The sequence below is a fragment of the Trachymyrmex cornetzi genome, unplaced genomic scaffold (genome assembly GCF_001594075.2).
Source record: "Trachymyrmex cornetzi isolate Tcor2-1 unplaced genomic scaffold, Tcor1.1 scaffold4, whole genome shotgun sequence".
Taxonomy (NCBI): Eukaryota; Metazoa; Arthropoda; class Insecta; order Hymenoptera; family Formicidae; genus Trachymyrmex; species Trachymyrmex cornetzi.
In genome coordinates, this window is record NW_017298743.1 from 992,169 (window position 1) to 1,003,341 (window position 11,173).

The 11,173-nt window shown below is 34.4% G+C and overlaps 1 protein-coding gene across 11 annotated transcripts in view; it reads left to right on the forward strand.

Moving 5' to 3' along the window:
- The window catches only part of FoxP (forkhead box transcription factor P), a 301,004-nt gene that overhangs the window by 45,270 nt on the left and 244,561 nt on the right, over window positions 1–11,173 (forward strand). Inside the window, exon 1 of one of the 11 annotated variants that reach the window (XM_018512308.1) lies at window positions 796–1,057. The exons of the other annotated variants lie outside the window; for them this stretch is intronic. The gene's annotated coding sequence lies outside the window, so the exon portion shown is untranslated. Of the gene's footprint in view, window positions 1–795; window positions 1,058–11,173 lie in introns of those variants that run through there. 11 annotated transcript variants of the gene reach the window in all.

Here is an 11,173-nt window from a genome sequence, read left to right on the forward strand (position 1 = left end):
GAGCCGTTCGGCGCGGCACGACGGATTTGCTTCGGCCGGTTTCATTAGTGTCGCGAAAAAGAAAGGAAAAATGAGAGGGGGGAGAGGAAGAATGAGAAAGAAAGAAGAACGGTGCTCTTGTTGATAAAATATTATTATAACGTCGTATACACACGTGAATTTTTGGTGCCGTGATGAAAACGTCAACATGCGCCACGGACGTGTCGAAACAATTAATTCGTCGTATCGTTAATTAGATCATGTGCATGAGTTAATGACTCGTTTGCTTAATTAATCATTCTGTGAAGATAACGGCATGAGTGTCAGTGCGGTAACAACTTTGTGACAGTGTAATCCAAGGAAGGATATAAAATAAAAAAACATATGCAATTGGATATCGTCTAAAAGTGAGACATTTCAATTCCTATTTGTTCCAATCAAAAGTAAACCGTGATGACTCGTTTACATCAGAATGTACGCGCAATGATGAGTAATCGTAGGCTAGTTTAAAGCAGACGTCTTTAGTGATTTAAAGAGCATTTCTTCTCAATATACGTTTAGTTCCTGTTAACTAGCATTTTGCTCGTTTATATAACACGCATTTACCTGATGCAATCTCTTTACGCCAATAGTTATTTTAACTGATTTTAAATAATAAAAAAAACGATTCTAATGTAAAATCATTAGTCACTGAAACAAACTGTAAACTAATAAGTTGTAAAAATTTGTAGTTATCATCTCACAGCTTTTCAATCTATGAGAAATCATTGAATTATTGGATATAATTTTTGATACGAGCGGATATTAATCTTTAGGCTGCAATATTGTTGTAACACAAAGTTGTTGAATAACGAAAATCGCAACATGTAAAGTGCAATAACGTGACATTGAAGAAGGAAGGATTTACTAACGAGCAATAGATAAATTTACAATTATTTAGTCAGTGCGTCAGTGACGCGTTGTTGCGTTACTCGTTTATGTGCGAGAAGAGTGATTGCATAGTGACGAGGAATACATTTCCACAAGAGTTCTCTGAGAGATGCAGGCTTTCCGGCGAGAATACGTTTCAGTTAAATCGGTAAGTGTATTTTATACAAATCATCATTTCGATACGGCTAGTTACAATTCATTATTCGAAAAATCTAGTAGACGTAAAAAAAAAATATATATATATATATATGTATTTATTAACTCTGATAATCACTATTAATCGCACGCTCTCGTAGATCTCTCTTAGAACGTTAATATTAAATAGGAAAATATACAAATGTTGCACATTAGAAATAATCAGCTGATTTGAATCTCGCTGACGTTTTGAATTGAGAAATTCAGTGCTGACTGACTGAATATTAACTATTGTTGATGCGAAAGGCAATTTCTCTTGTTACGTACACACATGTTGCCGAATAACCTGCCAATGTAGTTGATGCCAAAAGGTTATGATCAGCTTACATGTTTTGATCAATCGATTTTGTCGACGAATGTTGCCACAGCATGAAATTGCGCGTGATACATCTTGCCAAAAAATTTTACGAATCGTTTCATTTGAAATCGTGATTATTACTGGGCAAATCTATTTAAAATAGCGTAATATAAAATTTTTAATAAAGCTTTTAGTTGATTACATTTAGAAAAAAAGAATTGAAATATTATTTATCACGCTATGACTTTTTTTTTTTATAATAGTCAGTGCTGTGATATTCTTCTTATGTACTGCAAATGCTATAATGTAATTTAATATCTTCTTACGGGCCAAGATAATTGATAAGTTATCTAAAGCGGTTCACAGTGTAACCGTTACAAGTAGAAAAACGTATTATTTGCTTCCGGTTTAAATGTCAATAAAACATACAAAGGCCATGATTACGCGAACCTTGCTCTTTTGCGTCAAGTACTTTACAGAAGAATGTAATCATTCCGAAATTTACGATACGTGGTGGAACGCACCCTGTGTAGTGTACGGCATCCGTAATTTCGTTACCGAGAATTATTATGGCACGAGGAAATCAGAAGTGACAGGGTTTCCACGGGAACGCGATTGTCCCGGCGACGACGTGTCGAGAAAATGGTAATCGCTGTTAACGTGGCGAAGTAACCTAACGGAGGAATTATTCGCGCATATTGGCGGCCACTCGCGTGAATCATTATCTTCTTGCGGCAAGTCGTGTGAGTGAGCAATCGTTACCCGCGGCTTTTATTAAGATTTATGAGACGCTATATACGCACACACGTTCTCTAATTGCTCGCTCGCGCGAGCGCCTTTTAAGAAAACTGCTCGGCACGTCCATTACCCACTCATTATCATGACTACGTTGCGCTCATAAATCGTCGGTCCTGCAAACACCTTTCCGGGTATTCCAAATTTAAGAGCGGCCAATTAATTATCTGCCCAGGGGCAGTCTTTGACCATCGCCTATTCGTCTGCCAATTCGAACCGTCCGATTCGCGCGAATCTCCGGTATCGTGTCACGTTGCACCGTCTAAACTAGAGCGCGGGAAGAAAGTGTCGAATGGAACAGAAATATTATTCTCAGATAAGAACCGAGAATCTGACTAATGCAAGCCAGCTATTTGTTTCTTAGGAGCAATCGCAAAAGCGATAGAGGTCGATGGTAGCTCGCTCTTTTTTTATAACTCGAGCAAATTGATATAAACTTAATTCTTTGCATTTTTCCATGTAATCTCGTAAAACATGTCAAATTGCGCTGAATCTTGTAATTATTTATTTATTTGCTAAAGAAGCTTAAAATTGCAAATTTTGTTTCGAGGTTTCTTAAATTCATTGCTCCTCAAATTCTGATATTTAAAGTTACGATTCGCGTATTTATTCATGCATTATCGTATATTATTGATACGATAATGGTAAGATTTGACAAAAAGTTCTTCTGAATTAACAAATAAGCATTATTATTATTTCTAGACTAATAATTGTGTTAATTAAAATATTATGTCAATCTTAAAAGAGCCATTTACTACGATTATACCATTAGCTAGAATGGGCATATTCCGTGTTCTCGCGCCGTGTATGGAAACTAGAATGCAGCAACACGTGGAACATGTGCGTACGCACGTGCACAATGTATGACAGTTTAATCAATTGAAGTTCGATGGACGTTGTCGACAATTTCATTCGAGAGTAGAAGAAACGTTTAATTGGTTGGTTCGGAAAGAACGTTCGAACCTTCTTTAAAAGTGTTCAATCATTATTTCCTTGTCTCTTCTATAAGAAAATATATATGTATGAGTTAACACACGAGCCAAAGGTTGAACGCGATTGTGAAATCTTCGCATTGAGCGAAGAATTTTTCTGCATAGAAATTATTGCGTAAGTTAAATTAAGCCTAATCTTAGTTGTGACAGCGGAAAATCGATTATATAATTGGATAATGTATAGCAATTATAGCTTTACGTAGTCAAGATCGGTTAATTTGAAGTAGAACAAAGTGATTGCAAATAAGCACTTTACAATAAATGAATTGTTTTTCTCCTCGAGCATTTCCTTCAGGCTAAAATAATTGACCGTAACAACTCTGCAGATCTCATCAATATTAGTAGAATAAGTAATGATAAAATTGGTGTAAATAAATTATAATAGTTTCGATTACATTAATTTTCATTCGAGCACGTCGAGTAAGGAAAAATAACGAGTAAGGGAAAAAATATTTAATCCGAGGAAACAAAGGAAAAATGGAAAGAATTGGAATACTACGTAGACAAGCGTCATTATACAATAGATTTATACAGCGGACGGTATATAAGCTACGCTTATTGTGGCATTAAAAGATTCGAAAACTCTCCCGCACACCTGCCCTTCTTCACGTTATATTGATGTTTAATAAACTATTGCGGGGCTGTTTAATAACGTTTTAACTATCGATCCCGCCGCGTCAGCCGGATCGATCTCCGGCAAGAGTTCGATTCAAGCGCAATAGGAGAAAACGTTTAATTGGATCGGTCGTCGATTTGATCTCGTTGATCGAATCTGAACAGTTTAACGATTCGTGCCAGACGATTAATCGGCGAAATTCGTGCCTGCAGTTTTGTCTGGAAACGCGGAGCCCGCAAATTGTTCGTAATTATTTATTGTACCAACGTCCATACACAGGGTCAAACATTCAAACGTCAAATTAAAACTGTTACTTTTCAATCGTGATCAATCTTTGTGAAAGACAGTTATTGTTCGTTGGAAATGATTCAAACGGATTAACACATTAACGCTAAATAATAAATATTAGGGAAGGAAAAGCAAAGTATCCATCTTCGCGAATTATATTGTTGTCACGCTTATGATTAATTGCATAATTTTCTCTAATGAAATTAAACGGATTTCTTGTTTTGCTGTTGTTTCAATTACTAAAAATCGATACAAAATAAACACTTTACCGCTCCTGTATTAATTTATCTAACAAACAAGTTTGCTTATATATATTTAAAATATATATAATTATATAATAATTGTAATAAAATAATAATATTAAAATTTCATATTAAATTGTCGTTAACTGTGTAGAAAACTTATTGCGCCTCGTAATGACGTGCGTAAAGTCAGAATTGCCATAAAGATACTTTAGACGATAAGTATTAAAAAAACGATAACGCCGATAATAATTTTCAAATAAACAAACGCAGGTAAAGTGTTCAAGCGTACGATTCCCCGATGTTAACTAAGATTATTTAAAGTGGGTTTCCATTAGTTACTCCAAGTTACGATCGTTTTATAGCTGAAGATAAGAAGTTAATCTTATTTTGTTTATAGCCACGCGTCATGTAATTTTACGGCGGAGTTCATATTGCCTTAGGATAATATCATGTCTTGGAATAATAACGTGGGATTTTCTGATAATGATTGCGAAAATTCAATTCAATATCATAAATTGTGCTTATTGTGTAACAAATGTAAAAGAGTATAATAAACTCTTTCTATTAATTTTCAAGTAACAACTATGCACAGAAATAATATTTTCAATGAGCTCTGATACTTGAATGAACCAGAGCGGGTTTTCCACGCTTTTTCAACCTTGCGTTGTCATGCTACCTCATACATACGTTGCTCAGTCTGTACTTTCAAACCTTCGCGGGGAGTAGGATGCATTAAAAAGTGTTTGCGAGCAGCAACGAGTAAACAGATGGTTATTTATAGCCAAGCTGTGCGTCAACTATAAGTAAGGTGAAGCGAATAACGGGGAAAACCGCGAGACTGCGCTGTGCATTCAAAACTCTGTCACGGAGTTGAGGAATTGCCGTCGTTTCTCGCAATTATTTCTTGAATTAGCTGGATTGCGGAATGATTGGGCCCATTCGCATGCAAAATAAAATTGCTTCCATCATACATACGGAGCGATTTCGTACGCGTTCATCTTGCTGGTTCCCGTTAAACTTCATTACTTTCTTACCTCGATAAGTATCAAGCATTAGCTCACAATACATGAAATGTAGGAATTTGTTTCCTGTTGGAATTATGTTGCACCGTTCACTGAAGAGGATCTGTGTCTTGCTCTTCGCGTATAATCGATGCATCAAAGCACATTATTTTACCGTAACATTAGATTCGTAACCTTGTTGGAATTTTAAAAATCGTGTGTGTGTGCAATCTGTGGAATTAAAGATTGTTTTTACTCTTGAATTCTTTAACTTACATATATGATAATTTTTTAGCTACTCTCTTAACTAATTAAATTTTCATTTGCTTTCTACTATAAATTCTTTCATTTACTTGAAGAAATTAAATTGTATAATATTGTATATCTTAAATAAATAAGTAAAATTATCTTTTAATGTTTCGTCACTCACTGACGTACCTCGTTAACGAATTATTGTGATAGTGATGTAAATGTGCTCGCAAAGCTCGAATTTTTTTAATTATCTCCTTATAAGATTAAATTATATAATTATTGATATAAAAAATTCTGATAGAATAAAATTAAAAATAGAATATTTTAAACCAACTGTTGCGAACGTAACAGAAAGAAAATTTTTATCGTTCAATGTGATATCTAAGAAAATAATAATGGAATTTTGTTGGACTATTGAAATAATCATAGGACACTCAAGCTGGTTGCCCGAATTAGAGTATCAAAACTTTTTACAGAATTACTCATTATTGTTCAAATTTAATTATTTTGATGATCAACAAAGTTATTTTAGCTGTATTTATCGAAATTTATCTCAAAACCGTTCTTTTCATATAATGAAACAATTGTCATCTTCGGTCAGTATCGAATGTATGTCAAGAAATATATTGTAAAATTATACGTAATAATGTACAGCCGTCACAATAATGGCTCTAAGCAAAAGTACCATAAACGGAAAATAGCTGTATACAATGCCAAGATTGCAAGAAGGTAATAAAGTTATAAGGATAAATTTAAACGTGCGAATAGGAATGAAAGATGACATGAAGATATTCGAGTAAGCCATTGACGCACACAAGACATTATAATCGTTGAACGACCGCAAAAACTTTCTTCAATGCCGCAATTGCTACAACATGTCGGCATTTTGCATCTTTCTGCAATACTGCGTCAGCTGCAAGTGCATTTACCAGTGTAACAAATTTGCTAAATTACCATCTTGAATTGTTTGTTGAGAACGGAGGTGTACGTTGCTGTTAGCTGCCATATAACGTTCTACGTTGTTACTAATGACAGTAATAAAGTTTAAAAACGTCGACGACACATTAGACTTACGCTTTCATGTCTATCTTACTTTGCATTCCTATGCGTGTATTATTACGCGTTGTAGGTGGACGTAACAGATCGAATCTTTTATTTGCTAAAAGCAATGTTAATATCTTACCCCTCCTTCAGAAGTGTCACAACTCACAAAATGTGATTTTGAATTATTATCATGAATACGTTAAGTAAAGATTATTCTATCAATTATCAAAAGTAAATTATCTTTTTGACTTTATGTCCGGTAAATAGCACTTGTGTCATTCTTAAGATTTTGAAAGAAATCATAATATCTTCTACAAGAATGACACATTTTGAGTTGTGTCATTTTTATAAATAAAAAAGAGAGTCTTCTAGAGAGAACAATTAGAGTTGAGACAGTTTATAGATGATCGAAGTTTGAAGAAGAAATTGTTTTATTTCAAATTTAATCATTTTAGCTGGCCACAAAATAAGTATAAAGTTGATAAATTATTCTGGATTTTTTATAACATAATTTTGTAGAATATTAAAACCGTCACAACTTAAAAAGAGTTAAAGGGAGTTTGTGAAGGGAGATTGTGAAACGAAAGTGACAAAAATGACATTTGATTATATTTTTAAGAATATATTCTTTTCGCCGATGGTTTGATTAGTCAATAATTTTCTGTCAGGTTGAGAAATAGTTTTCTGAAAAATGCAATTTTTGAAATTGTGTTACTTCTGAATTAAGAGAGAACCATATATAATTACTTGTAAGAATAATGTACATGTTATTAACTATTAGCGATAATGCGCGAGGAGTTACGAGACATTAAATATAATGGATGTCTGCGTCTCCAGGCTTGATTCATTATCTTGTACCTTATCTGACGCAAATTAATTTTATTAAACACTTTACGTATATATTGCTACATAATCTTACTCTTCAATAAATATAATCTCCATTGAAAAGCTCGCGGTAAAACGTAGAGGAAGGTTAATACTGCATGAAACCTCAATATGTCCTGTTTAACGGCAACTTCCATGTCGCACGTCAAGAGACACGTTTATGCAAATTCGACGGGAGGTATTGTCGCTCAGTAAAGAGCAAAAAAAAAAAATGCACGCATCAGCCAGACAAAAGCCGTTGCAGCGACAACGGCGCAAACAGCATCGGGCAAACAACTGATACAGGCGGAATAAAGAGAGACGGTCGTTTAAAGATTTCATTGAACTGCCACGATAATGGACGGCGCATACACACAGGCCCGGCGGCGGCGGCGGCGGCGGCTGCGGCCACGCCACGCTATGCCATGCGGTTCGTATTATCAAAAGAAACTATTGTCGGGCTGTTGTTAACAATGCGTTGTTATTAAAGCGTGTCCCTGCGACAGCGCGCGGATACTTCGCGCCGCGGCGCGTCGATTCTGCCGGGAAATCGCGCGCGGCTGGGATTCAGACGCGTTCTCTCTTTCGCGCCACGGTTCGTTTTCCGCGGTTGACCTTGACTTGACCTTGCTCTCAGCTGGCGGTTCGGCCGCGCGCGGGAATCAGCTGTGCGAAGCCCACGAATGGCACCTGCGGCTAGCCGCGATCTCTCCTCCCGCGAAGGCCGCGCAAAAATCGTATTTTGGCGCGCTCGATCGTACGGCGTGATACGCGATGTTTCGCGATCGTGGGATTAGCGCAGCTGTCGGCGCTTCGTCATGCGGCAAGGCTATTTTTGTGCTAACTAGTTTAGATTAGAAATTTGACGTTTGATAGCCGGAGTACAGATAGTTGCCGAATTTTCCAAGGACTATTTTCGGAGACTGACTGACACTGAATAGAATTACGTAAAATGCTGTTCGTAAAGGTTCGTAGGTCTACAATTATTTTAATATTAATTGGTGAATTAACCTTTAGAAAATAATAGTCTATTTTGGAAACTTTATAACTTTTCTTCGAGTACGATTTCATACATTTCATCGTGTTTCTTGCTTGAAAATATGTCACTGTTTCAACGTCATTGTAGTGGCTTTCCCGTTCTGAAAAAGGTTAATGTTACTTGTTATTATTTAATTAATACTATTAGTTATTATAAATTAGTTAATTCATTTCTCTTAGATTATCGTGATGAAGAAAGCTTTGCTGATTCTTATCTTCTACATCTTCTTCATATTTCATGAAATGCACTTGATATTAAATAAAAATATTCTAGATATTTTCTCTTTCATATCTTTATTCGATATATTATATATTTTATTAAAAAATATATTTTACATTGAAAATTAACAAAATTTATAATCCATTTTTCTCTGTCGTTTTAAATTAGAATATCTCTTTATTGCTTACGCATTTTTCAATTTGCCATTTTGAATTTATTTTAAATCTATCTCTCTCTCGACTGTTTTATCTTTTAAATATGTCTTTACCGTGATGCACTTCCATTCAATTAATTTAACTTTTATCCTTATTTTTGCTTTTGTAATGATAAAGCGTGAATACCCGATTGTTTCATTTATTGCTTGCAGGAGATGCATTTCTTAAGCGTAAACATTTGATATACGATATTTCTCGTTCAACTCGTTGAAAGATTATATATTTCTAAAAATGTAAATATACGATTTCTGTCCTACATTTTACGTCTTGTCTTTTAATAGTTGGTAAATTTAAAATATGTTAAGCTATTAAATGTATCTCGAGAAATTCACAGTTGTAATTAACCGTTGAAGTTTTATATCTTGAAAAAAGCATCAGGCAAATATTTATGGTACGCGAGTAATTAAACGGTCGCTGCTTTCACCGTAGTATCAAAATTATTTATTGGCAACACTATCTATTACGTATATCAACGAATCATGCCACGTTGCGCGTGCCTCATATCCTCCGTAGTCGTCATTATTATCGCTTTTCTATAAATAAAATCACGCTCTCTGATAAAATCCGCGCCCAGCCATTTGAAGCGCGAGATTTACAGAGTCGCGTCGTATAAATAGCCGGCAATCGCGCCTCGGTGATGTCGGGCCCCGTGCAATTCGCACGCATTTGAACGCTTCCTTTCTCTTTTGTTTTCAATGGAGATTAATCGTTTGTTCCTGCATCGTTTCGACTCGCAAACAAAGCAGGCATGCTATTCAAACTTCGAGTGGAACGACTTTCGATTTGTGTCGTCCGTTCACGCTCCCAACGCCGCTCGGCGCTCATTAATTCGTATTGCATTGCAGTAGCATTTTTTTTTCACGGTATTTAGAGAGCAAGAAGTTACAGATAAATCCCACGGTGCGGTTTCTTGGCGCGAATGACGTGCGTATAGTAGTGCACGGTTAGACGTTTTATGCATCTTACAAAGCGACTATTTAGAAATCGGCTAAGTTTGCAGCTTATCTCTTCGCGTGTACATAAATCAAAATATGTGGTTACTGACCTTATTGCTTCTTGGACGATTACCAAAAAGAAAATCTATATGCATATTTGAAATATTCTTTTCGTTTCGTAATTATTCGTCATAAATCAAAAAAAGAAAATTATTTAATTTGCAAAATATTATGGCATTGTATATTAATATATTTGTGTATTCGATGTAATGAAAAATTGGCAAGCAAGTGAAAATTTATTGTACATTACATTTTTTCTATTACCTTAAATTTGGTTTTACAACTATTTTTTATGTTACTTTCTTTATCTACAAATTATTTTGAAATTAAGCTTAACTGAAAATTATATAAGTTATCAAATAAAAAAGGCATGTAGTAAAATGCAAAAATAAATTATATGTACTTATATGTAATTATTAGACGTAATTCATGACAGTTGTAAATAATTATATATTGTCGCGGCAAAATTTATATCAACTATACTTCAAAAATATCAATACTGGGGATATATGTTTCTTTTGAGTCCCGAGGAATAATATTACAATTTTTTTCACGGCAAACAATATGTTACAAAAAATCGGATTTCCTATATATAACAAGGAATATAAATGATCTAATTTTCAAAGTATCCCCAGGGCTTCAGAAACTTTTTATTTTACATTTGCCACATTCTCATCATAGAAACTAATCTGGAGAGATGTAATAGATCAATGTTCGATATTCAAAGTTCGATGACCTGAGTATTGGTATTGGTATTACCCTTGGGAATACCAACCCAATCAATAAGCTGAAAATAAAGTCATGGCGGCACAGGACTGCTTTCAAAGCCGCCACCATATTTTAAAAAGTTTACGAAAAAAACCTTGTGTCTCCTAATTAATATCTATTTTCTTTTTCATTTGATTATTTTATTACATTCAACTTTATAATATGATTTTAAAGCTATTTTAAGAGATATCAAATACAATTTTCTTTATAACTTATATTTGAGTTTTTTTTTGTAAAATAATCGAAGAAAATTTTTATTAAAAATTACTTTAATAGAATTAAATGATTGAGAATTAATATCTTAAAGTAAATAAAAAAGTTAATTACTCTAAATTATAAGTTAAGAAGAAGATATTTATAGTTGTAAAAAAATATGTAGGGTAAAATCAGGGATTATGGCATAGGCTACTAATATGGAATAGTGGCTTATTTTTTAAA